Raw genomic sequence first — 25,222 nt, forward strand, 5'->3', positions numbered from 1 at the left:
ATTAAATCATTATTACTTTGAGAGTGGAACCTTTATTGGTCCTTCTGAACAACCCAATGTATTATTTTTTTTCCAAATATCAATTTCCATGTATGAGTTTCAATTTGTATCATATTTGATACATCAGGTCTCAATGCTTAAATATTATTATTTTTTAACAAACAAAAACATAATATAACACAAACATGTCTAACAAATTGGTAATTCCTTTTCAAAACTGCCAAAGTTCTTCCTCCTTCCTCATTAATGACAGTGTTGTAGTGTCACTGGAAAGGCCTCTGGTGAATGAAGTCCTCCCCTGGTGGATTATCTGTGTATTGCATGTATGTAATTGTATACATCAGGTTTTTCAAGAAAAAAAATATCACACTGATCATGTAGAGGACTTCAAAACTCATGTATCAAATATGATACATGTGGCGTTATAGGGTTAAAATAGACCCAAAGTGCTTCCAAACTTGCTTCATAACATTAGTCAACATCTGTTTTTTATGAATTTTTGTTTTAGGGACCAGTTTCATAGAAGCACCTAAAACCAAATGTATAAAGGAAATAAACGCAAATGATCACACATTTTCATCTGCTGCAGAAAAGCAACATATTTTTCACTACTTTTTGGGAAAACAAACAGCCGTGATTCACCAGGAGGCGAGGACTGACCTAAAACAAGGCTCCAGCGGAACAGCTTTAGAGCGTAACGGACAGTGGAAATTGAACATTTCCAGTCACGCCGCAGCTTCACCGTGTGTTTCCACCTGCCGCCGCTCACGTCGCGTGTTCCTTCCTAAGTCATGTTTTATTCACTCAATCCGTTTCCACTGCACTTTGTCGCATTTTGTTTTTTCGATACATCACACTTCCCTCTCGGCCAAGCGTGAACATTTCTTTGCAATATTTAGACGTTTTTTTTCTTGAATTTTCCAACACTCAGGGTTTATAATGAAAAATGCACATAAAAATGAGCTTATGGACTTAACTTCGTGTGAGTTGTCGCTATGGAAATGAGTGTGAGGAGGGAGTTTATGACCAATAATCTACATCTAGTCCTTTTATTTAATGAACAGTGCCTTTAATTTAGTCAAATGTGTAGATTTGAATGTTTAGGAAGTGCAAATAAGGCAAAAACATGCTTCTGCACAAGGGTTTCTTTCTCACATGCCAGCAGAAGCATGCATGATTTATGAAAGGAGAACATGCTTGGATCCAGTCTGTGTTCATTGGAATCTACAGAACGCTGCTGCTTGGATTTTATGTCTTTTCTCAAGCTCCAGTTTTACTTCTTCGTTGGCTTTAGCAGACATGACGCTAAACTGTGTTTTTTACCAACCAAATACGTATCCAAATATACATATAACGTAAAAGGTATAACAGCTTCTCTTGGCTTATGCCCCATTTTTCCTTCTCTGTTTCCCTCAAATAAGGAAGGAGCAAGCACCTTTGGTGATAGAAAGGATTATAAATGAACATAAGCTCCGTACGGTCCCCCATGCTGGTTTGTTTACATCTAACTACCACAATCCCTTGCTCTCAGGCAGTTTGGTGTGACTTGCCTGGAACGCTGCAAAGTTGTGAGTTGTAGTTTGAAGTCGTGATTTACGGGCTCAAAAATCTGCCTGGAACACACCACAATACACTGTCGTACTGACTTGAACTTCTACCAAAGTCATTTTTGGGAGGTTACCTGTACTTCTACCTAAGTGGGACTACTGACTACCAAAGTCATTTTTAGTAGGGTACCTGTACTTCTACCTAAGTCGGACCACTGACTACTGAAGTCATTTTTTGGTAGGGTACCTGTACTTCTACCTAAGTGGGACTACTGACTACCAAAGTCATTTTTAGTAGGGTACCTGTACTTCTACCTAAGTCGGACCACTGACTACTGAAGTCATTTTTTGGTAGGGTACCTGCACTTCTACCTAAGTGGGACTACTGACTACCAAAGTCATTTTTTGGGAGGTTACCTGTACTTCTACCTAAGTGGGACTACTGACTACTGAAGTCATTTTTTGGTAGGGTACCTGCACTTCTACCTAAGTGGGACTACTGACTACTGAAGTCATTTTTTGGGAGGTTACCTGTACTTCTACCTAAGTGGGACTACTGACTACCGAAGTCATTTTTTGGTAGGGTACCTGCACTTCTACCTAAGTGGGACTACTGACTACCGAAGTCATTTTTAGTAGGGTACCTGTACTTCTACCTAAGTGGGACTACTGACTACCGAAGTCATTTTTAGTAGGGTACCTGTACTTCTACCTAAGTGGGACTACTGACTACCAAAGTCATTTTTTGGAAGGTTACCTGTACTTCTACCTAAGTGGGACTACTGACTACTGAAGTCATTTTTTGGTAGGGTACTTTCACTTGTACCTAAGTGGGACTACTGACTACCAAAGTCATTTTTAGTAGGGTACCTGTACTTCTACCTAAGTGGGACTTTCCAGTACTTTATACAACACTGTCCTATACTTCCAGGACTGCAGGGCCTTGGCTGAAGTATTGTATGTGCTCTGATTCACTGTCCTCCTATCCGCTGAAGTAACTTCCTCATATCTAGCGATGCCTCACTAACTTTCTAACAATATCATAACTGATGTTGTCCTTCTGATGGGTGCGAGCGGGTCCTGGCAGGAGGGGCTAAGTGCTAAGATACAGTGAAGGCCTCTTGTAATAGGCTTATGTGTCAATCTGAAGTGAGTTGCGAGCTAGCGTTGAACGTGCCACGGCGGTGAACTCGGTCTACGGCGGATGTTTATGATCCGTACGGCGATCATGTGAAGTGGCGGGTTCGTCCTTTACGAGCAGGGGAGCGTGAAGGAGCCCGTCACGTCAAAAAGAAAGCACAGATGGGAAACGGGGAAGAATCTGGGGAACTCAGCGGGTGGGCTTGATTAGAAAAAGACACATGAAAGTTTACGGATTAACCCGTTTTTTTCTTTTTCTTTTCTGTGATTTCTCTCAGGGCCTGGAGACGTGAGGTGCTGGAGTGTTTCTCTTCCTCGGGTGTGAATGGGTGGGGGGGTCCTGGTGGCGACAAATCAAGGATAGAAGTCGACACAGGTGAGTCACAGTTTAATATTTAATGTACGATAACGCCGTGTTTACATCGTTACATCATTTACAGGGCTGTTTGAGGATCCAGGTGCAACTGATATTAATACTATGACATAACTTCCATCCTTTTGGACTGGATACAGGAGGAATAAATGAACAAAATAATAAACCGTAAACATTTGAAGGCAGAATTTGGACCAAGATATGCAGAGGACATAACATCAAAATGCTAATATTACTGTAAAACCAATACTTAAGTCTGATGTTTTTGGATTTTCTTGTGCCTTCAACCATGTTTAAGTGTCTTCATTAGTTAAAGGACTTAGTGTAGGTGTTAATTTAAGGTTTCATCCACAAAACTTTAACTTTAACCCACCTTTTTTGAACAAACGCCTCTTTACGTCATCACCGCCCCCACTGAGAAACACTGCTTTAACCCTTTATGGGGGCAAGTGTCTATTTTTGGTCATTTCCACATATAAAAACTTATTGTTTTGTGTGGTTTCTGTTCTTTATTTTATTTTATAACTTCAGCCATTTCTCAGTAACATAGCATCTGACCTGTTCTTTTGTATGAGCTATATATACTAGTCATGTAAACAGGAGTAGGACATCATAAACTCATTGTCTACCTTCTCTGTTTTGGACAAAATGTGTTGTTGAGGAGCCACTATGAGGTAGTCATACCTGGTGGTATTTTTTTGTTTTGTTTTTTTTTTGTTGACTTGTTGTCTTCCATATTCTGGAGTGTTCTGTTTAAATTTGCAGTTTCTCATTGCCTTTTGCTCACCTTTATATTTTATTCCCATTTATGTTCAAAATAAAGATTAGATTAGATTAGATTAGTTTTGATTAGACTGGGTTAGATTAGATTAAATTAGATTCCATTAGGTTAGATTAGATTAAATTAGATTACAGTACATTAGATTGGATTAGATTAGATTAAATTAGATTACATTAGATTAGATTAAATTAGATTGGGTTAGATTGCATTAAATTATATTATATTATATTAGATTACAATAGATTGGGTTGGATTAGATTAAATTAGATTAGATTGGGTTAGATAAAATTAAATTAGATTAGATAAGATTAAATTAGAGTAGATTGCATTAGATTACATTAAACTGGGTAAAATTATATTATATTATATTATATTAGATTAGATTAGATTAGATTGGGTTAGATTAAATTACATTAGATTAGGTTACATTAGATTAGATTGGGCTAGGTTAGATTAGATTAAATTAAAATAGAATAGATTACATCAGACTGGGTTATATTATGTTATATTAGATTAGATTAGATTAGATTAGATTAGATTAGATTAGATTAGATTAGATTGGGTTAGATTAAATTCAGTTAGATTAGATTAAATTCAATTTGACTTTATTGATCCCACAATGGGAAAATTCAGTGGTTAAGGCAGCAACAGAATGAAGTGCAAGTAAAAGTGTGCATGCATAGAGATGGTGCAAAAAAAAGTAATACTGTAAACTGTACAGACTGTACACATATTTACAACAGAGTGGAACTGCAGAACATGAGTGTCATTATCAGTATATCATTCACTCTGAATCTGGGCTCTGAAGAGCTGAGGTGTCCTGTGTGTGGTTTTCAACAAGACCCGGGTCCACAATGTGTCCTGTTGCACACACACACACACACACACACACACACACACCAAGGTCATTGTCGTTAACAAAATGACGAAAACTTGTAAAAACATTTTCATTAACTGAAATAAATAAAAACTATAATAAGAAAAAAAAACGATAATGAAACTGTATTGTGTGCTTACGAAACTAACTAAAGCTTATAAAAATTATAGATAAAATTCCCTTTGTTTTCGTCTTTGTCAATGTCAGACTGATACAAAACCAATTTATTTCCCTCAAGCGATTTTATCTGCCGGCACCATAGGATATTTAACGGTCCGTCACTTGTTGTTTACAGTCATTTTCTGGTCCCCACTCTACCTGGAAACATGGAGACTAAAGTTGGGAGAAAGCAGCAGAGTCCTGTCTGGGATTTATTTGAATACGACGGCGAAGAAGAGAAAAGATACGACAAAACTAAATTAATACTAAAACTAAGCATTTAGAAAATAACTAAAAGTAATAAAAACTGGCAAACCTGCTTTAAAACTAATTAAAACTAACTGAATTAGAGAAAAAAAGTCAAAACTAAAAACTAAACTATAATGAAAAATCCAAAACTATTAGAACCTTGACACACACACACACACACACACGTATCCCAAAGGTCAGGACTAGCAGCAGCTCATCCTGTGTATTTATGCAACATGCGCTCCACTAACGGGAGAATTATGTCGTGGAAAAGGGATGTAATTGGTTCGTCCACTGTATTATACAATACTTCATAGCTTAGGAATTAGGACATCTAGCAACACACACACACACACACACACACACACACACAGAATAGATAAGAGTGGTTAATCTTGATTAGAGCAGTGTGAACGCTGAGGAATACGGCGCCCTGACAAACATCTGCCCGCCACACAGCTGAGTGGGATAAACCAAAGTGATTATTGTGGAAATGTCAGGCGAGGTAGACACCGAGAGGGGAGATGACACGAACAGGGAGATGACAGCAGCGCTTCAGCCTCTGTCTGTCGGCTTCCTGTCCATGTCAGGCTGGGGTTTGATGGAAGGAGAAACGGCACAAAAAGGTGTCATCATATATATGAAAAAGGCGGGGGGAAAAAACTGTCATGGAATATATGGGTTTAACTCAGGGGTGTCAAACATGCGGCCCGGGGGCTAAATGCGGCCCCTGAAAGGTTCCAATCCGGCCCGTACGATGAATTTGTGAAATGCAAAAATTACACTTAAGATGATCACAGAAAATTTGGTTCGGGTTCCACATATAGACCGGGAAAAATACTATTATAATAACCTATAAATTCTTACAACTCCAATTTTTTTTTTTTTTGTAAATGTTAATATTTTCATGTAATTTTCCTGTATTTACATTAAAACAAACTGTAATTTCACAGAAAACGTGAATTTTCTGAACAAATATGAAAAACCTGAAATGTCTGAAGAGACGTAAGTATAATTTTGATAATGTTCTGCCTGTTACTGAATATTTAGTGTATTTGTAGATCCACTGTGATCTGTAAGTTGTAATGAACATGACATCAATAATAAACTGAAGTAGAATATTGTTTAAATTACACTTATTTACTTAACAGATTTTAGGATGTTCATGTTATTCACACTGTTTTAAAGAACAGTTTATAGATGTAAACGTTTTCATCATGTAAGGAAAGTTTTGGAGTTGGTATTATTTATATATAATGATGTTATTATTTTACTGGTCCGACCCATTTTAGACCAAATTTGGCTGAATTTGGCCTCTGAACTAAAATAAGTTTGACACATTTAAAAGAATAGTTGGTAGATATAAACATTTTCATCAAATAATTTTATTTCTTTAGCTCTAAAGCATAGAGAAAAGTTCGGAGTTGACATTGTTTATATATAATGATGTTATTATTTTACTGGTCCGACCCATTTTAGACCAAATTTGGCTGAATTTGGCCTCTGAACTAAAATGAGTTTGACACATTTAAAAGAACAGTTGGTAGATATAAACATTTTCATCAGATAATTTTATTTCTTTAGCTCTAAAGCATAGAGAAAAGTTCGGAGTTGACATTGTTTATATATAATGATGTTATTATTTTACTGGTCCGACCCATTTTAGACCAAATTTGGCTGAATTTGGCCTCTGAACTAAAATGAGTTTGACACATTTTAAAGGATAGTTGGTAGATATAAACATTTTCATTGCGTAATTTTACTTTTTTCACTCTAAAACAGAGAAAAAATTTGGAGTTGACATTCTGTATGTATAATTATGTTATTATTTCACTGGTCAGACCCACTTCAAATCAAATTCCGCTGAATTTTTCCCCTGATCTAACATGAGTTTGACACCAATGTTTTAAAGAATATTCGGTAGATATAAACATTTTCATCAGATAATTTTACTTCTTTAGCTCTAAAGCATAGAGGAAAGTTCGGAGTTGACATTGTTTATATATAATTATGTTATTATTTTACTAGTCCGACCCATATTAGACCAAATTTGGCTGAATTTGGCCTCTGAACTAAAATGAGTTTGGCACATTTAAAAGAACAGTTGGTAGATATAAACATTTTCATCAGATAATTTTATTTCTTTAGCTCTAAAGCATAGAGAAAAGTTCGGAGTTGACATTGTTTATATATAATGATGTTATTATTTTACTGGTCCGACCCATTTTAGACCAAATTTGGCTGAATTTGGCCTCTGAACTAAAATGAGTTTGACACATTTTAAAGGATAGTTGGTAGATATAAACATTTTCATTGCGTAATTTTACTTTTTTCACTCTAAAACAGAGAAAAAATTTGGAGTTGACATTCTGTATGTATAATTATGTTATTATTTCACTGGTCAGACCCACTTCAAATCAAATTCAGCTGAATTTTTCCCCTGATCTAACATGAGTTTGACACCAATGTTTTAAAGAATAGTCGGTAGATATAAACATTTTCATCAGATAATTTTACTTCTTTAGCTCTAAAGCATAGAGGAAAGTTCGGAGTTGACATTGTTTATATATAATTATGTTATTATTTTACTGGTCCGACCCATTTTAGGCCAAATTTGGCTGAATTTGGCCTCTGAACTAAAATGAGTTTGACGCATTTTAAAGGATAGTTGGTAGATATAAACATTTTCATCAGATAATTTTACTTCTTTAGCTCTAAAGCATAGAGGAAAGTTCGGAGTTGACATTGTTTATATATAATTATGTTATTATTTTACTGGTCCGACCCATTTTAGGCCAAATTTGGCTGAATTTGGCCTCTGAACTAAAATGAGTTTGACGCATTTTAAAGGATAGTTGGTAGATATAAACATTTTCATTACATAATTTTACTTTTTTCACTCTAAAACAAAGAGAAAATTTGGAGTTGACATTTATATGTTATTATGTTATTATTTCACTGGTCTGGCCCACTTCAGATCAAATTCGGCTTAATGTGGCCCCTGAACTAAAACGAGTTTGACACCCTTGTATTAGTAATTTAAAAGTTTTCTTAATCAAAAAGGTTGTTCTTTTTGCATTTTATCTCCATGAAGTGAGTAATAACTAGTATTAGAGTATGTTAAAATGTTAGAATCCATCAGAATAACAGCATTAATAATGCTATTTCCTAGTTTTCACACACTATATCACTTTCTGATAATGGGTTTTAAATACTTGTTGCTTTGCTTCAAAAATTAAACGCACGGTGTCCAGCTGAGTGGACGTTGTTGTAACTTCATGAAAAAGAGGTTAATAAAAAATAAAAATAAAAAAAAAAGCAATCGCATTGCTTTTTTCATGCCTAAAGAGGAATAAAAACACTCAGGAAAAAATCTCGACCAAAGTTCTCATAATTCATGCATGAAAGGGTTAAATCTGGAGTCCCAAAAAAAAAAAAAGAAGAAGAGCAATATGTCTTTACAGCAACAACGTGCTAATATATATTTCCCTACTTAAGAAAAAGCCGGTATGAAAGCTGTCCGCAGTAATATCTGTGGATTATCCAGTAATGGGGACACTCGGACTGAGCTCTAATCCAATATCAACGCCGACTTTCATATTGTATTTGACTAAATGACTCCATCCGTGTGTGGATTCAGAGCTGTTTGTTTGATTTGTTTTGCTTCCTGTCAAATCCAGTGCATTTATACAGCAATTTTAGACGAATAACTAGTTAAAAAGTCATATATTATCGCTGTTGGGTGGAAACCTCATAAGTCTATTTTTGTTTTTTAAGTGTTGTAACTACATCTCTTAACATAATTAATTTATTTAGAATATACGTTGTTTTTGCAGTTTCTAGAAAAATAACCATTTTGGACATATGAGGTTTCCACATGACAGCGACGCTATGTCATTTTTTTTCAGGTTTTGGTTTGATTAGAGTTTTGCTTTCTGTCAAATCTAGTGGATTAATACAACAATTTTAGACAAATAACTAATTAATAAAGTAATTAAAAAGTCATTTATCAGTGCGGTCGGGTGGAAACCTCGTAAGTCCATTTTTGTTTTTGTCATAAAATGATTCTATTGGTCAGCCGTCGCGTTGGTCTGGCGGTTTTAGAAACATTAAACCAATGAAAAGTGTTAGGACTACATCTTGTAACTACATTAATTTCTTCATCATTTTTTCAGTTTCCAGAGAAATAACCGTTTTTGGACATATGAGGTTTCAACATGACAGTGACAATTTGTCATTTTTTCAGGTTTTGGTTTGATTTGAGTTTTGCTTTCTGTCAAATCCAGTGCATTAATACAGCAATTTTAGACGAATAACTAATTAAAAAGCCATATATCATTGCTGTCGAGTGGAAACCTCCCAAGTCCATTTTTATTTTTTTGTCATAAAATGATTCTATTGGTTAGTCTTCATGTTGGCGTGACTGTTTTAGAAATATTAAAACAATGAAAAGTCTTGTGACTACATCCTTTAACTCCATTCATTCATTTAGAGCATACATCATTTTTCCAGTTTCCAGAAAAGGAACCATTTTGGACATATGAGGTTTCCACCCGACAGCAATGATATGTAATTTTTTCAGGTTTTGGTTTGATTTGAGTTTTGGTTTCTGTCAAATCCAGTACATTAATACAACAATTTTAGAAAAAAAAAAAATTAATAAAGTAATTAAAAAGTCATATATCATTGCTGTTGGGTGGAAACCTCGTAAGTCCATTTGTTTTGTGTTTTGTCATAAAACAATTCTATTGGTCAGTCTTCACATTTGCCTGACGGTTTTAGAAATATTTAAACACTGAGTAATGTATTTAAGTCAGTATATTTCCCTGCTCTGTATCAAATAAATGGAAAGAATCACTGTTTTGCTCATTTTAGACACAAATATAATTTCCAGTTTGGGTTTTTTCGCACTAATATTCACAACCATAGACACATTTTATTGATTTCAACCAGCATTTTTACCTTTTATATTCAGTTTTTGAAGCGTTTGAATGAATTTCCATTTAGCTCCATTACTGTGTTCTCTTCGTGACTAGATAAGATGTTGTTTTTTTCCATTTGTGAGGTGACCCTGTCTTTGCCAAACCCAGCCTACATAACTGGAATGCTTTATCCTGGACTGTTTTATTTGTTTGGGTTGATGTGTGATGGTTACCAGGTCATCTCTGCAGCACCAGTGTAAGCCCTAATGAATAATTGCTTTCCTCTGTGAAATGTGAGGGGTGCAGACATTCTGTTAACCTCCCTTAAGGGAAAAAAAAAAGCGAAGGGACAAAAAAAAAAAAAAAAAAAAAAAATCCCCTTCCTGTCAGTGGTCTCTGTTTCTCTCTGTTCTTGTGAGATCTGGAAGTGATAAGTGTGAGGCCTCTGGTAACTGAACAGGAAGGATGGAGGGTCTGGACTCGGAGCCCCCGCCTCGGTCTGAACACATGTCCACCTCCCCTCCTAACCTGCCAAACAAGACCAGCCGTTTAGGTTCATAAGAACAAACGTCGTCTTAACCCTTTATCGGGCAAGTGACTATTTTTGGTCATTTCCACAGACACAGTGAGGACAGTGAGTCAACAATCTCAGGTCCAATGTGGTCTACAGGGTCTGTAAGGTCCACCCCTGTATGAACAGTGCTTTGTTAGGTACCATGAAGTAATCAGGGTTCGTACGGGTGCTTGAATTTCAATGTTGTGTTTTCAAGGTCTGAAAAGTGCTTGAATTTCAGTTGAAGTGCTTCAAAGCGTGTGCAGTTCTAACTCTGTGATGTGATTTATTTCTTTATTTTTAATATTAACTCTGCCAGGTTAGATAACAAGTCAAAGCTACTTACAGAGAGGTGATACATTTAGAAAAATAAAACTTTATGTCAAAAAAGAACATTTCCAGGTGTTCTCAGGTCGACTCCAGGTACATTTTTATCTTAATCTTTGTCTCGGTGCGACTGTGTCTGAAGAACCCCAAGGGGCTTCCCTATATTAGCTGACCAGTCGACAGGCCGTAAGCTATTGTCGTCATGTGGCGTCCAGCGTCGTCGTCTGTCGTCGTTTGTCGTCGTCTGTCGTCGTCTGTCGTCGTCTGTCATCCATTACAAAACTTTCAATCGTCTTCTTTTCCGAAACTACAACTCCAATTGACTTCAAACTTGGTATACAGCTTCTTTATGATGATGTCAACAAAAGTTCGTGAAATTATTTGGATCCAGATCTGATTCTGGATTTGGTGCCACTTTGAAAAATTTCCCCATTATAAGAGATAGGAAGTGGATCAATGCAATAACTCAATAAATATAAATGATATCCAGTGTAAATTTCCACAGTCCAGCCCTGATGGGGAGATGACCCAAACATAATGTCCACATGCTGATCAGGATCTTCTTCTGGATCTGGGAACTTACGGAAAATTTAACATGGGCTCTTATGGGGAAAAAATTTCAATCATCTTCTTCTCCGAAACTCCAGTTCTGATTGACTTCAAACTTGGTATACAGCTTCTATATGATGATGTCAACACAAGGTATTGAAATTATTTCGATCCGGATCTGATTCTAGATTTGGTGCAACTTTGAAAAATTTTCCCATTATAAGAGTTAGGAAGTGGATTGATCCAATAAATCAGTATCAATGATGTCAAGTTGGAATTTGAATTTTTTACAGATCTGACAGGAATATGACCAAAACATGGGCTATTTCTGTAATATAATAAATACACAGAACTGGGTGATAATAAATGGCATCTGGATACATTTCCCAAAGCTTTTAATTTGACCGGTAAGCTACAGGGCCGTTGGTCCTAGTTTTTGGAAATAACTTTGCGTTCTCCTTTAATTTCTAAAGTTTTTGCTATTATGAAACATAATTTTAGATGTTTATGGCATAATACAATGTACATCAATGTGATAAAAATTGAAAACGTAATCATTAGTATATGTGTTCCTATAGATATGGATTTTACCCCAGTGATAAGGTGAAACTGACCCTTAAAAGTGCTGGAAAAGTGCTTGAATTTGACCTTGAAAAATGTGTACAAACCCTGAGTATTGGTACTAATGTAAGGAATGATGTTCAAAGGGTTAGTGATGATGTTGACAGGTGTCTGGATCAGTACTTATGTTGTTTCTTGTATTTTTTTATATAAAATATATTTTTTGATACTTCAGGGCAAGGAACCAAATACGGTAACTTCACTGACCTTGATTTTCAATAAAATAAAAACTTTTGAAAAATTTCACAAAGTAATAAAGTCTTGTTCTGTCCTCCAATAACACACTGAGGCTGAAATGTTGAATTTCAGAGTATTTCTATGAATGAACTATAAAGAATTAAAGACCAAAAAGTGTTTTTATGGCGACTTCCAAAGGAATTTTTCTCCACATTTAACTTTTATTAAGTGATTCATCACTATTTATCACTCTGCATTTTACATTTTTCTGTGAAAATTGGGTATTTTTCTATATTTAATCTGATGAATGTGTGGCTGTTTGTTAAATCTTAAAGTAAATGCAAAGGTTTTTCTTTCAAAACAGAGGAAACCGAAGCAAAAGTGACTTTTTCAGACAAATACATCATTAACTGAACATAAAAAGTGTCTAAAATCACTGTCATTTATCAAACTACATGGGTTTTATTAATGAATCGTTGTAGAAGATGACGATGTTTCACTTTATTAAATTAAGGATATTATAGGATTAAAGGAGGCTGTCTGTTGGAATAGATTGTTCTCAATAACAGTTATGGGAAGAAACCAAATATGGTCACTTCATTGACCCTGATTTTCAAAAATATAAAAACTTTTGAAAATTTTCACAAATGTAGTAAAGTCTTGTTCTGTCCTTCAATAACACACTAAGGTTGAAATGTTGAATTTCACAGTATTTCTATTTCTATGAGTGAACTATACGTAAATGGTTAAAGACCAAAAACTGTCTTTTATGGCAACTTTTTTCTCCATATTTAACCTTTACTAAGTGATTTATCACTATTTATCACTCTGTATTTGGCATTTTTCAGTGAAAATGAGCTATTTTTCTATATTTAATCTGATGATTTTGCAGCTGTTTGTTAAATCTTAAAGTAAATGCGAAGGTTATTCTATCAAAACAGAGAAAACTGAAGGAAAAGTGACTTTTTCAGCCAAATACATCATTAACTGAACATAAAAAGTGTCTACAATCACTGTCATTTATCAAACTACATGGGTTTTATTAGTGAATTGTTATAGAAGATGATGATGTTTCACTTTATTAAATTAAGGATTTTATAGGATTAAATGAGATTGTCTGAATAGATTATTCTCAATAACACTTACAGGCGAGGAACCAAATATGGTCACTTCATTGACCTTGATTTCTACTTGATGATAAAAAATGTACAAAAATTGCACTAAAGTAATAAAGTCTTGTTCTGTCCTCTAATAACACATTAAGGTTGAAATGTTGAATTTCAGAGTATTTCTATGGGTGAACTATAAAGAGTTACAGACCAAAAACAGTTTTTATGGCAATATCCATAGGAATTTTTCAGAGCAAAAATTAGGTATTTTGCTATATTTAATCCGATGAATGTGTGGGTGTTTGTTAAATCTTAAAGTAAATGCAAAGGTTATTTTTTATCAAAACAGAGGAAACCGAAGCAAAAGTGACTTTTTCAGCCAAATACATCATTAACTGAACATAAAAAGTGTCTACAATCACTGTCATTTATCAAACTACATGGGTTTTATTAGTGAATCGTTATAGAGGATGACAATGTTTCACTTTATTAAATTAAGGATATTATAGGATTAAAGGAGGCTGTCTGAATAGATTGTTCTCAAAAACAGTTATGGGGAAGCAACCAAGTATGGTCACTTCATTGACCTTGATTTTCCAAAATATAAAAACTTTTGAAAATTTTCACAAACGTAATAAAGTCTTGTTCTGTCTTTCAATAACACACTAAGGTTGAAATGTTGAATTTCACAGTATTTCTATTTCTATGAGTGAACAATAAATGGTTAAAGACCAAAAACTGTCTTTTATGGCAACTTCCAAAGGAATTTTTCTCAGTGAAAATTCGGTATTTTGCGATATTTAATCCGATGAATGTGTGGGTATTTGTTAAATCTCAGAGTAAATGCAAAAATTATTAAATTAAAACAGAGAAAACCGAAGCAAAAGTGACTTTTTCAGCCAAATACATCATTAGCTGAACATAAAAAGTGTCTACAATCACTGTCATTTATCAAACTACATGGGTTTTATTAGTGAATCGTTATAGAGGATGATGATGTTTCACTTTATTAAATTAAGGATATTGTCGGATTAAATGAGGTTGTAGCTATGGGCAAGAAACCAAATATGGTCACTTCACTGACTTTGATTTCTACATGATGATGAAAAGTTTTGAAAAATTGTTCTAAAGTAGTAAAGTCTTGTTACGTCCTTCAATATCACACTAAGGTTGAAATGTTGAATTTCACAGTATTTCTATGGGTGAACTATAAAGAGTTGATTAAAAAACGACAACAGACTTTTGCATCCACACGTACCTGGTGGAATTAAAGCTCCGCTGCAGTTCCATAATCACCCATCCTTTGTTGCGCTGACCAGTGTCGAGTCAAGTGGAAGCACTTGATTATACAAGCGCGTGGCACGGCGTCGACTTTATCGCTTCATTCAGAGGTCTGAATGGAGCGCCGCTAACTGATAAGCTTCATAGTGCAGTTCTAGCGTCTGTTTGGTTTTCTTTAGCGCCTGCTCTAAAGGAATGCAAAGTGTGACACCAGTTGACACCGGCGTCGGTTCAAAGATCAGTTTAGTGAAGCTTTTACAGAGCGTGAAGACAGACAAAACACATACAAATCATTGGCTGAGGGTCGTCACGAGCCAAATCCTCTGAGTTTGGAGAGTTTTCAGCGTCCGAGCTAAAAGTGGAAGGGTAAAGGCTCTGTTATGGATGAAACCTTTGGAGGAAAAAGTGTCAATTGGAGAAATAAAACCAACTTGCTTCAGAGAATGACTTAATACACTCTACAATATCCCTCTGTCTGTTTAGAGACTAGTGTATCAAGGCATGTCATGGTATGAAAACACTTAAATGGTGTTAAACAAACTTCAGCTGGACCGAAAATTGCATCTTTTAAATGGAAATACTCAGCTTTCTTGCACATTTTTCTTCCATTTATTGTGAAATGGGAGACTTTTTACACACAGTTTGTACAGGGTGGGGAAGCAAAATTTACAATGAACATTTAGTTGTTTTTTTCTCAGCAGGCACTACGTCAGTTGTTTTGAAACCAAACATATATTGATGTCATAATCATACCTAACACTATTATCCATACCTTTTCAGAAACTTTTGCCCATATGAGTAATCAGGAAAGCAAACGTCAAAGAGTGTGTGATTTGCTGAATGCACTCGTCACACCAAAGGAGATTTCAAAAATAGTTGGAGTGTCCATAAAGACTGTTTATAATGGAAAGAAGAGAATGACTATGAGCAAAACTATTAGGAGAAAGTCTGGAAGATACTATTAAAGAAGAATGGGAGAAGTTGTCACCCGAACATTTGAGGAACACTTGCGCAAGTTTCAGGAAGCGTGTGAAGGCAGTTATTGAGAAAGAAGGAGGACACATAGAATAAAAACATTTTCTATTATGTACATTTTCTTGTGGCAAATAAATTCTCATGACTTTCAATAAACTAATTGGTCATACACTGTCTTTCAATCCCTGCCTCAAAATATTGTAAATTTTGCTTCCCCACCCTGTATATCTATGTCGTAATACTGGAAGGTCTCAATGCATCTGTGTGTGTCTGCACAGTCACTTTTCCATTGACTCTCAAATCGCACAAATATAGCTTACGCATAAAAATTTACCTGATGAAAAAAAACATCAATTTTGCCAAAAGTCACAATTTTCGATTAAAAGTTTTTGCGCTGGCAAGAGGTGGTTTTCGGGGTGTTGTACAAATAGTATATCACGCAAAACTGCAATGGAAAGACCTTTTTTTGCAACTAGAGTTAGGTGAATTAAAAAAACGGATGTTGACGGACGTTACAACAAGCGAAGAAGAAGAAGAAACATGTGGTGGTATGAGTGGACACACCAGGAAACCCGATCATTTTTTAATTTAGTACGAGATAGAGTGGTAATATATAATAATAATAATGAATATATCTGTAAATTAACAATGTATTTACGTTGGTTGCTATATTTATGGAATGACTTCTTGTGTCATCTCGCGATAATAAACAAACAAATCATTGCATTTGGGATTTAATGGAAAAACCAACATTAAGCATTTCTGATTTTTCGACATTTAGTAAATATCGGTAAAGTTGTGCGCAGATGTTCAATGGAAAAGCGACTACTGAGACATTTTTAACTGGCCGATTTGGTACCTACAGTTGAGGAACAGTCCCATCTCCACATTAAATATCTTGGCAAGTTGATAGGACCAATATTTTGGGAGATATTCGTCATTTTGGAATAAAAAAGCCTTGCAATTATGTTGCTCAGTTGACTGGAAGGGCAGTACCACACTGCACGATGGGAAATTAAGTTAAAGACAGGAATGACGCATTTATTAACTTCAGTCACTAGATATTGGTATTAATCCATAAAGACTCAAACCATCTACAGATCTAAGCTGTTTAATACCTGCCGATCAACTATTCCTATCAATACATGTAAATAATTGGTGTAAAATGCAGTTTATCGTGTTTTCATGGTCATCAGATATGACCCATTTGGACGTTCAGAGAATCCGTAGTTACCATGGAAACACATCATCTTCTACAACATTGATTCACCAGTGAAACCCATGGAGTTGGATCAATGACAGTGGATGGACACACTTGTTTTTACATTAAGTTAGTAATATCTTTGCTGAAAAATTAACTTTGTCTTCATCTTTCTCTATTTTGATATAATTAACTTTGAATTTACTCTGAGTTTTCATGAATATCTACATGATTTGTGAATTAAATGTTGGAAAATACATGATTTATACCAAAAAATGCAAAACACAGAGGATAATATTATTTAAAAAATAGAAATACAGGAAAAATTCATTTGCCAACTGCCACGAAAGTAGCACTGGGTCTTTATGGGTTAATCCCAACACGCTAATAAGTATATATGTGTTGAACCAACAGAAAAGTCTTCATTTCTTTTAAGAGTCATAATGATGATAATAATAATGGTAATAATAATCTTCATGTTTTTGCAGCTGTTTAACATTTATGCATCCAAATTAGTAATAAAACGTATTTTCACTGGTTGATCTGACGTCTGATCTGATCTATTAAAAAAATTCAAAGTATTCCATTTTACGCCCATTCCTCTTTAACATGGACATTTTTCTATACAGATATTTTCTTCCTCTCTTCATTAAAAAAAATTGTCGACTCAACTTTTGTTCGGTTTATAAAAGTTTACAACAATCCTCACTGTAAAAAGCATTCTGTTTTTATGACTGTTAAATCCAGTCCAATCCATTTTTATTTATAAAGAACAAATTTAAACAAACACAAAGGTTTCCAAAGTCCCGTACGGTAAAATAAATGCAATAAAAACATAATAAACAGATAAAATACTAAGATAAAAACACAAGGCAAGGCAAGGCAAGTTTATTTGTATTGCACATTTCAGCAACAAGGCAATTCAAGGTGCTTCACACAGGACATTGAAATAAAAGAAACAAAAAGAAACACATTTAAAACATTATAAAAGAAACATAAAAGGTGATTAAAAACAGCAAGTAAGAAAACAACACATAAAATAAATAAATCAATAAATAAATAAATAAAATAAAATAAAATAAAATAGAATAAAATAAAAATAAAAACACACACATATTAAAGTAAAAGTTGCAGTGCAGAGTTTCAAAGAGAATATAAAATTTAAAAAGTCAAAAGCCTTTTAGTCAAAGGCAGCAGTGAACAGGTGAGTCTTTAACCTGGACTTAAAAGAGCTCAGACTCTCAGCAGACCTGATATTTTCTGGTAGTTTGTTCCAGATATATGGAGCATAGAAACTGAACGCTGATTCTCCATGTTTAGTTCTGACTTTGGGAACACAGAGCAGACCTGCACCAGATGACCTGAGTGGTCTGGATGGTTCATACTGGACTAGAAGGTCTCTAATGTATTTTGGGCCTAAACCATTCAGTGCTTTATATGCTAGTAAGAGAATTTTGAAGTCTATTCTCTGAGAGACAGGGAGCCAGTGTAGATGGAACATAATAAATAAATAAATAGACTTTCCACCCCTGATAAAGTATCCATGCACATAAAATGAACATCATATACGGTGTAAAAAGCCAAAGAGAAGAGGTGGGTTTTAAGACGTGAAAAAAAAAAAAAGTGAATAAAATGCTCAAATATAGAGAAAAATCTTCATTATATCTGCATTATTGTGGCCGGGCATTATTTCCCTGCAGCCTAAACTGACGTTTCTAATCAAAGTGTTAATCTGGTTAAAATCAGCAGGAATCAGATATAGGATATATTGACAAATAGTGTCTTTGCTTCATATTTTAGCGTAGTTTTTTGCTCCAAATGAACCAAAATACAAGTGTAGGGTTTATGTGTAACCTCGGGATTAGCATCTGAAACTCCACAGTGCAAGAAAAAACATGTCATATTTCTACGTGTCTCATTAGGGAGGCAGTTGTAAGACGTAAAACCAGAACTGATAGCAATTTATAGCACAGATGCGCTTGATTTTGTCATGAAAAATCAACATAAAAATGATAATTATACAGCATTATTAACTAACTCCAACTTAGTTTCGAATGATTCGATAAAATACTTGAAACAAACATACATGAGGTGACAGCTGACATATTTCCAGTGCAGTGACCGTGAAGAGAGAGAGAGAGAGAGAGCGAGGGGGTGATGTTGTCGTCACATTCACCTCACGTTTCATCTTTAAACGTCTCATTAGAGGAGCGTTTATGAGAGAAGACTGAACCTGATGTCAGGTTGTAGGACAGATTTACTCAATATTGCCAGAAAAGAAAGAAATTAAAGTGACAAATGCTGCATTAATGTCATTAAAAAGTCAATTTAGTGATGTTATTGCATAAAACTCTTGATCTGATAAACTGATATTGTTGGTTCTGAAACAACCGTACGTGATGTGACATGATATTTCCAGTGCATCCACCTTGGAGAGAGGATGTTGTAGTTATCGGAACCATCAGTAAACCATCTCAGCATGTTTTCATTTTTGCAAAGAGAAATCTAACTAGACCACTCTGTATGTGTGCATGTAGAACAGACAGATATGATTTTTTTTTAAAAATTTAACCAGGATATATCGCATTGAGATTAAAAACCTCTTATACGAGGGAGTCCAGGCCAAGATAGGCAGCAGCAAATAAAACACACAGTAGTAAGATTACACAGTTAACCCTTTATAGTTCACTCATAGAAATACTCTGAGATTCAACCTTTCAACCTTAGTGTGTTATTGGAGGACATAACAAGAGTTTATGACTTTTGTGAATTTAAAAAAAAAAATTGTATTGTCATGTAGAAAATGAAGGTCAATGAAGTTATCATATTTGGTTCCTTACCCGTAAGTGGCACAAACAAACAAACAAACAAACAAACAAACAAAAAAATATATATATATAAATACAAGGTTTCTACAGGTTAAATTTAAGACTTTTTAAAAACCTTTTTAAGACTTCTTAGAGCAGAATTATTACCTCTTATGTTTTCATCTGGGTTTGTCTGTTTGTTTGTTTGTTCGCAAGATAACTCAAAAAGTTATGAATGGATTTTCAGGAAATTTTGAGGAAATGTTGATACTGGCACAAGGAACAAATGATTAAATTTTGGTGGTGATGGGGGGAGGGGGGGGCTGATCTGCCTTGGCGGAGGTCTGCACTCTGAGTGGTTTTGTAGTTTGTTTTTATCTGTTTGTTATTTCGCCTCCTATGGTGAATGGACTGCACTTACATAGTGCATTTTATACACCTTCATGGTGCCCAAAGTGCTTTACACAGCCTCACACTCACCTGTTCAGACACACACTCATACACCAGTAGGTGGCCATTGCCATGCAACTGCCATGCATGCTACAGGGTCCTACTGGGAGCAATTTTGGAAGGACACTTCAACATGGACAGCTGGATTCGAACCGCCGACCCTTCGGTCATTGGACGACCCGCTCTACCAACTGAGCCACAGCTGCCCCAAAATGTACAATGTACAAATGTATAAATGTACAAATGTATAAATGTACAAATGTATAAAGGCAAGAGGCCGAGTATTACCTGATATATAAACATGTACCAGCGGCTGAATTACACATAAATACAGTTTTATCTCTGGAATAATTATTAAACATAATGCAGCAAACAAGACTTAAGGCCTACCATATCAAATTTAATACCTCTTAAAGTCTTGATTTGTAAATTCAAGACTTTCAAGACCCTCTGGGAACCCTGTACATTAGTGCTAGAGGCTTAGAACACTCCAAACAGACCAGGTATCTGGAAAAAAACAAGCACTTTCTTGACGGATGCCATGCTCAGCTCTCTCTCCGGTGACTAATAGTCCAATAATTCAGCTGTCAACCCGTTGCGTTATCTTTCTCATGGGATAGGATACCACCCTGGAACATCTCCACCTCAACCCCCCCCCAAAAAAAAGAACAAAAGATATTCCAGAGATCCCCAAACAAGATCGTCTCAAACAAGCCGCAACGAGGCAGCCACTTGTCAAGTTTCTCACTGAAAACCGCTCAGGAAAACCCGCCGAGTCTCAGAGAAAAGAATCTTTGTTCCTGGGAAGATTCAAGGATGAAATACTCTGTATGTCTGCACTGTTAGATCAGTAGATTATCCTCCTGAGACCCAGGAAGGCAAAGGTTTTGGCTTTGTTGTGTTAAGTAGTTGTCTTGATTGGAAAGAGTGTAATGCAACAGCTTTTTCAGATACATTTTTTATGGAATGTCCCTTTTTTTAAGTAAAGCTGTGAAAGTCTTTTCTCTACAGAGGACAAAAATGCATTGCTGGGTCTGAAGAGGTTAACCCATTAAGACCCAAACAGCCACTGGTGACCAAAATCATCTCCTGTAAAATATTTAATATCTGTTGATCCATTAATTCTGTCAATACATGTAAATAATTGGTGTAAAACCCAGTTTGTCGTCTTTTCATGGTCATCAGATATGACCCATTTGGATGTTCAGAGGCTCCGTAGTGAACGTAGAAACACCATCATCTTCTACAACATTGATTCACCAGTAAAACCCATGGAGTTGGTTCAATGACAGTGGATGGAAACACTTGTTTTTATATTCAGTTAATGATAGATTTGCTGAAAAAGTCACTTTTTCTTCAGGTTTCTCTGTTTCTGATATAATAACCCTCAACTTTAATCTGAGCTTTAATGAACTTCCACATTACCAGTGAATTGAATATAAGAAAATACCTGATTTATACAGAAAAAACACAAAAATACAGAGGATAATTTAATAATAAATGGTGGTAAATCACAACAGAAAGGTTAAATAGAAAGAAAAATTCATTTGGAAACTGCCCCAAAAGAAGCACTGGGTTAAATGTGTCTGGGAAATGTCCAAGCTGCGCAGAAAGTAACGTTAATCTACACTGTTCCACCCGTTCAAACCCGACAATTTATACTGAGATTAAGAACCAGTTATCACCAAAATTGCAGCCCCCGGTGAGAAATGATCACAGAACATTCAGCCCAACATGTGCAGCCGTTAGTCACCCGAGAAAGCTGACTTTGGGAACTTTAAGGAACGGCTCGCAAGCAAAATGTAAGCATGAGGAAGTGCAAATTTAACCCATGAAGACCCAGTGCTACTTTTGTGGCAGTTCTTAGATGAATTTTTCTCTCTATTTAACCTTTCTTAAATGATTTATCACCATTTATTGTCATATTATCCTCTATATTTAGCATTTTTCACTGTAAATCATGTATTTCCAATATTTGATTTTGACATTCATCAAACGTTATTATAGCAAAACAGAAAAAGTGACTTTTTCAATAAATTATATCATTAACCCTTGAACCCCAGATGTGTCTGTGGTGAGCGTAATGAATACATGATTTGTTTTAACCCTTTCATACATAGTGGTCACTACAGTGGACAGCTGATCAAAGGTGTTTTCTTATATATTTATGGATTTGTTGTTTTGTGCATTATCCCATACGCTGCAATTCATACCATTACTGTAACTTTGCTGTTCTAGATAAATCTGATCTGCAGTAACATGTTTGAGTGTAAAAAATTGCTAATTGTTACTAGACTGTATTAAACAGTTTTTTTTTTTTTTCCAAACAAAAAGTTGTTTCTTTTTTTTGCATATTATCTCCATGCAGGTATGTTAAAATTTGAGAAAACATCAGATTAGCAGCATTGTTTCTAAAATTAAACGCATGTAACTCCATGATTGAATAGATTCATAAAACATCCATCGCATTGTTTTTTTTATTTTTTCATGCCTAAAAAGGAATAAAAACACTCCGGAAAAAAATCTTGATTAAGGTTCTCATAATTCATGCATGAAAGGGTTAAATATTCATAAAAATTCAACCGTTTGCTCAGTCGTTAAATTTCCAAAATGTCCCGATAGAATAGACCTTGTTCTTTCAATAGACATCTGAGCATGCTCAGTGCACCCACTACCACCTGTGTAATGGGGGGCAAAACACAGAACAGTGAGTGAGATCGACTCGCTATGAAAATAGACAATTTGGGTTAGTTAGGGTTTTTTTTTTTTTTTTTTTACATCGTTTTCCTTGTTTGTACTGTTGTTTGCAGTGTTGAGGTGATTTTCCTTTATTTTTTTACTGTGTTTTTCCTGAGTTTTAATCATGTAACTGCTTTTTGGAGTTCAACCAGGTGCCAAAAAAAAAAAAAAAAAAATAGCACCAAAACATGAACTTGAACATGAACGTGTTCCAATTCACAGTTCGTGTTCATCATCCTAAATCTCTTATTGATGTACCAGGTGTCTTATTTAGTATGTATGGCACAGGTGTCAAACATGCGGCCCGGGGCCAAATCCGGCCCACCAAAGGGTCCAGTCTGGCCTTTGGGATGAATTTGTGAAATGCAAAAATAACACTAAGATATGAACAATCCTTTTAGTTCAGGTTCCACATTCAGACCAATTCAATCTCAAGTGGGAAGGACCAGTAAAATACTTTCATAATAACATAAAAATAACGACAACTCCAAATGTTTCTCTTTGTAAATGGAAATATTTTCATGCATTTACACTAAAACAAAGTATAATTTTGCAAAAAATGCGAATAACCTGAAATGTCTTAAGAGAAGCATGCACAATTTTAACAATATTCCGCCTGTTATTAAATGTTTTATTGATTTGTGATCTGTAAGTTATAATGTACAAGTACAAATGATAAACTGAGACAAAATATTGTTAAAGTTACACTTATTTTTTCAGTTTGTTCATGTTATTCACATCTTTTGAAAGGATAGTTTGTAGATATAAACCTGTTCATAATGTAAATTTACTTTTTTTGCTCTAAAACATAGAGAAAAGTTTAGAGTTGACATTATTTATTTATATATTCTGTTATTACTTCACTGGTCTGGCTGACTTCAGATCAAATTTAGCTGAATGTGGCCCCTGAACTAAAATGAGTTTGACACCCCTGATGTATGGCTATGAAATGAGCATTCGATCCTGTTCTCAGTAGTCTTAAAAAGTCTCGAATGTAACTTGTGGAAACCTGTAGGAACCCTGGCTGTAGGAGCTGGAGGGTCAGGGTGCAGATGCAGCGCTGTGTTGTTGCCGCTGCTGCCGATGACCCCACCGCCTGTCCTCGGAAACAGAGCAGCGGAGGCAGAACTCGGTGTACCGGACTATAAATAGCCCCGGCGTCATCCCCACTTTCACGTACAAACACAGACACTCGCGCTAGGACATTTGCATGTCTTCAGAGGTGAACCCAACCTCTGGTGATGGTCGCCGGAACGTGATTGACGGAAACACGGCGGATGTACAAAGCGTCGGTGCTTTCAGGACAGATGTTGTGAAGTACAGCAGGAGGAAGCCATTAAGCAACACTTGGCTCCCAGATTAACTTCCCTACTGGTTTGTGACCCTGTTGAATCTCCAAACTACCCCCTCCTTCCTTTCTTTACATCTCACGTGTCCTTGTTTAAGCTCTGGAGTAAAGACCTCACAACAAAGAAACCGAAGAGGGGCTCAGTTCCTTCCTCCGACGCAAAATGAACACTGATATCCCTTTGACGCCATGGATAACTTGTCAATTTCCCGCTCTTTAAGAACAGCCTGAATATGCCTCGCAAGCCAACAAATTAATGAATGGTTTAGTGTAATATGTTTGAAGGCAGGGGTGTCAAACTCATTTTGGTTCAGGGGCCATATTTAGCCCAATTTGATCTCAAGTGGGCCAGACCAGTAAAATAATGACTTAATAACCTATAAATAATGACAAATCCAAGTTTTTCATTTTGTTTTAGTACGAAAAAACCCCAATTAAATTCTGAAAATATTTACATTTTACAAAAAAGATGTGAATAACCTGAAAAAACAGAAATTTCATTTGAAAAATTAGTGCAATTTTAAAAATATTATGCCTCGACTTATTTATACATGTGCATTTACACATATTGTTACATAAACATTTAGTAACAGGCAGAATATGGTTCAAATTGCACATTTCGGGTTGCTCATCCTTGTTTTTATTTATGTATTTATTTGCATTTTATTTTGTAAGAATAGTTTTGTAAATGTAAGTATTTTTCACAGTGTAATGTTATTTTTTTTCACTTAAATTTTTTCCACAAAGAAAATTTGTCGTTGTCATTATTTATGGCAGGGGTGTCAAACATGAGGCCCGGGGGCCAAAGCCGGCCCGCCAAAGGGTTCAATCCGGCCCGTGGGATGAATTTGTGAAATACAAAAATTACACTGAAAATATTAACAATCAAGGATATTAAAATAATTTTAGGTCGATTAATTCTAAAGTGGATCAGAACAGTAGAATACTATCATAATAAACTATAAATAATGAAAACTGCAAGTTTGTCTCTTTGTTTTAGTGTAAAAAATATAAAATTACACAAAAATTTTCACATT

General features: G+C 35.3%; 1 protein-coding gene across 2 annotated transcripts in view; it reads left to right on the top strand.

Moving 5' to 3' along the window:
- The window catches only part of LOC115439501 (zinc finger MIZ domain-containing protein 1-like), a 380,932-nt gene that overhangs the window by 90,129 nt on the left and 265,581 nt on the right, over positions 1 to 25,222 (top strand). For both annotated transcript variants that reach the window (XM_030163314.1, XM_030163315.1), the window contains exon 2: positions 2,966 to 3,063. The gene's annotated coding sequence lies outside the window, so the exon portion shown is untranslated. The remainder of the gene's footprint in view (positions 1 to 2,965; positions 3,064 to 25,222) is intronic.

This window comes from Sphaeramia orbicularis, chromosome 19 (assembly GCF_902148855.1).
Source record: "Sphaeramia orbicularis chromosome 19, fSphaOr1.1, whole genome shotgun sequence".
Lineage (NCBI taxonomy): Eukaryota > Metazoa > Chordata > Actinopteri > Kurtiformes > Apogonidae > Sphaeramia > Sphaeramia orbicularis.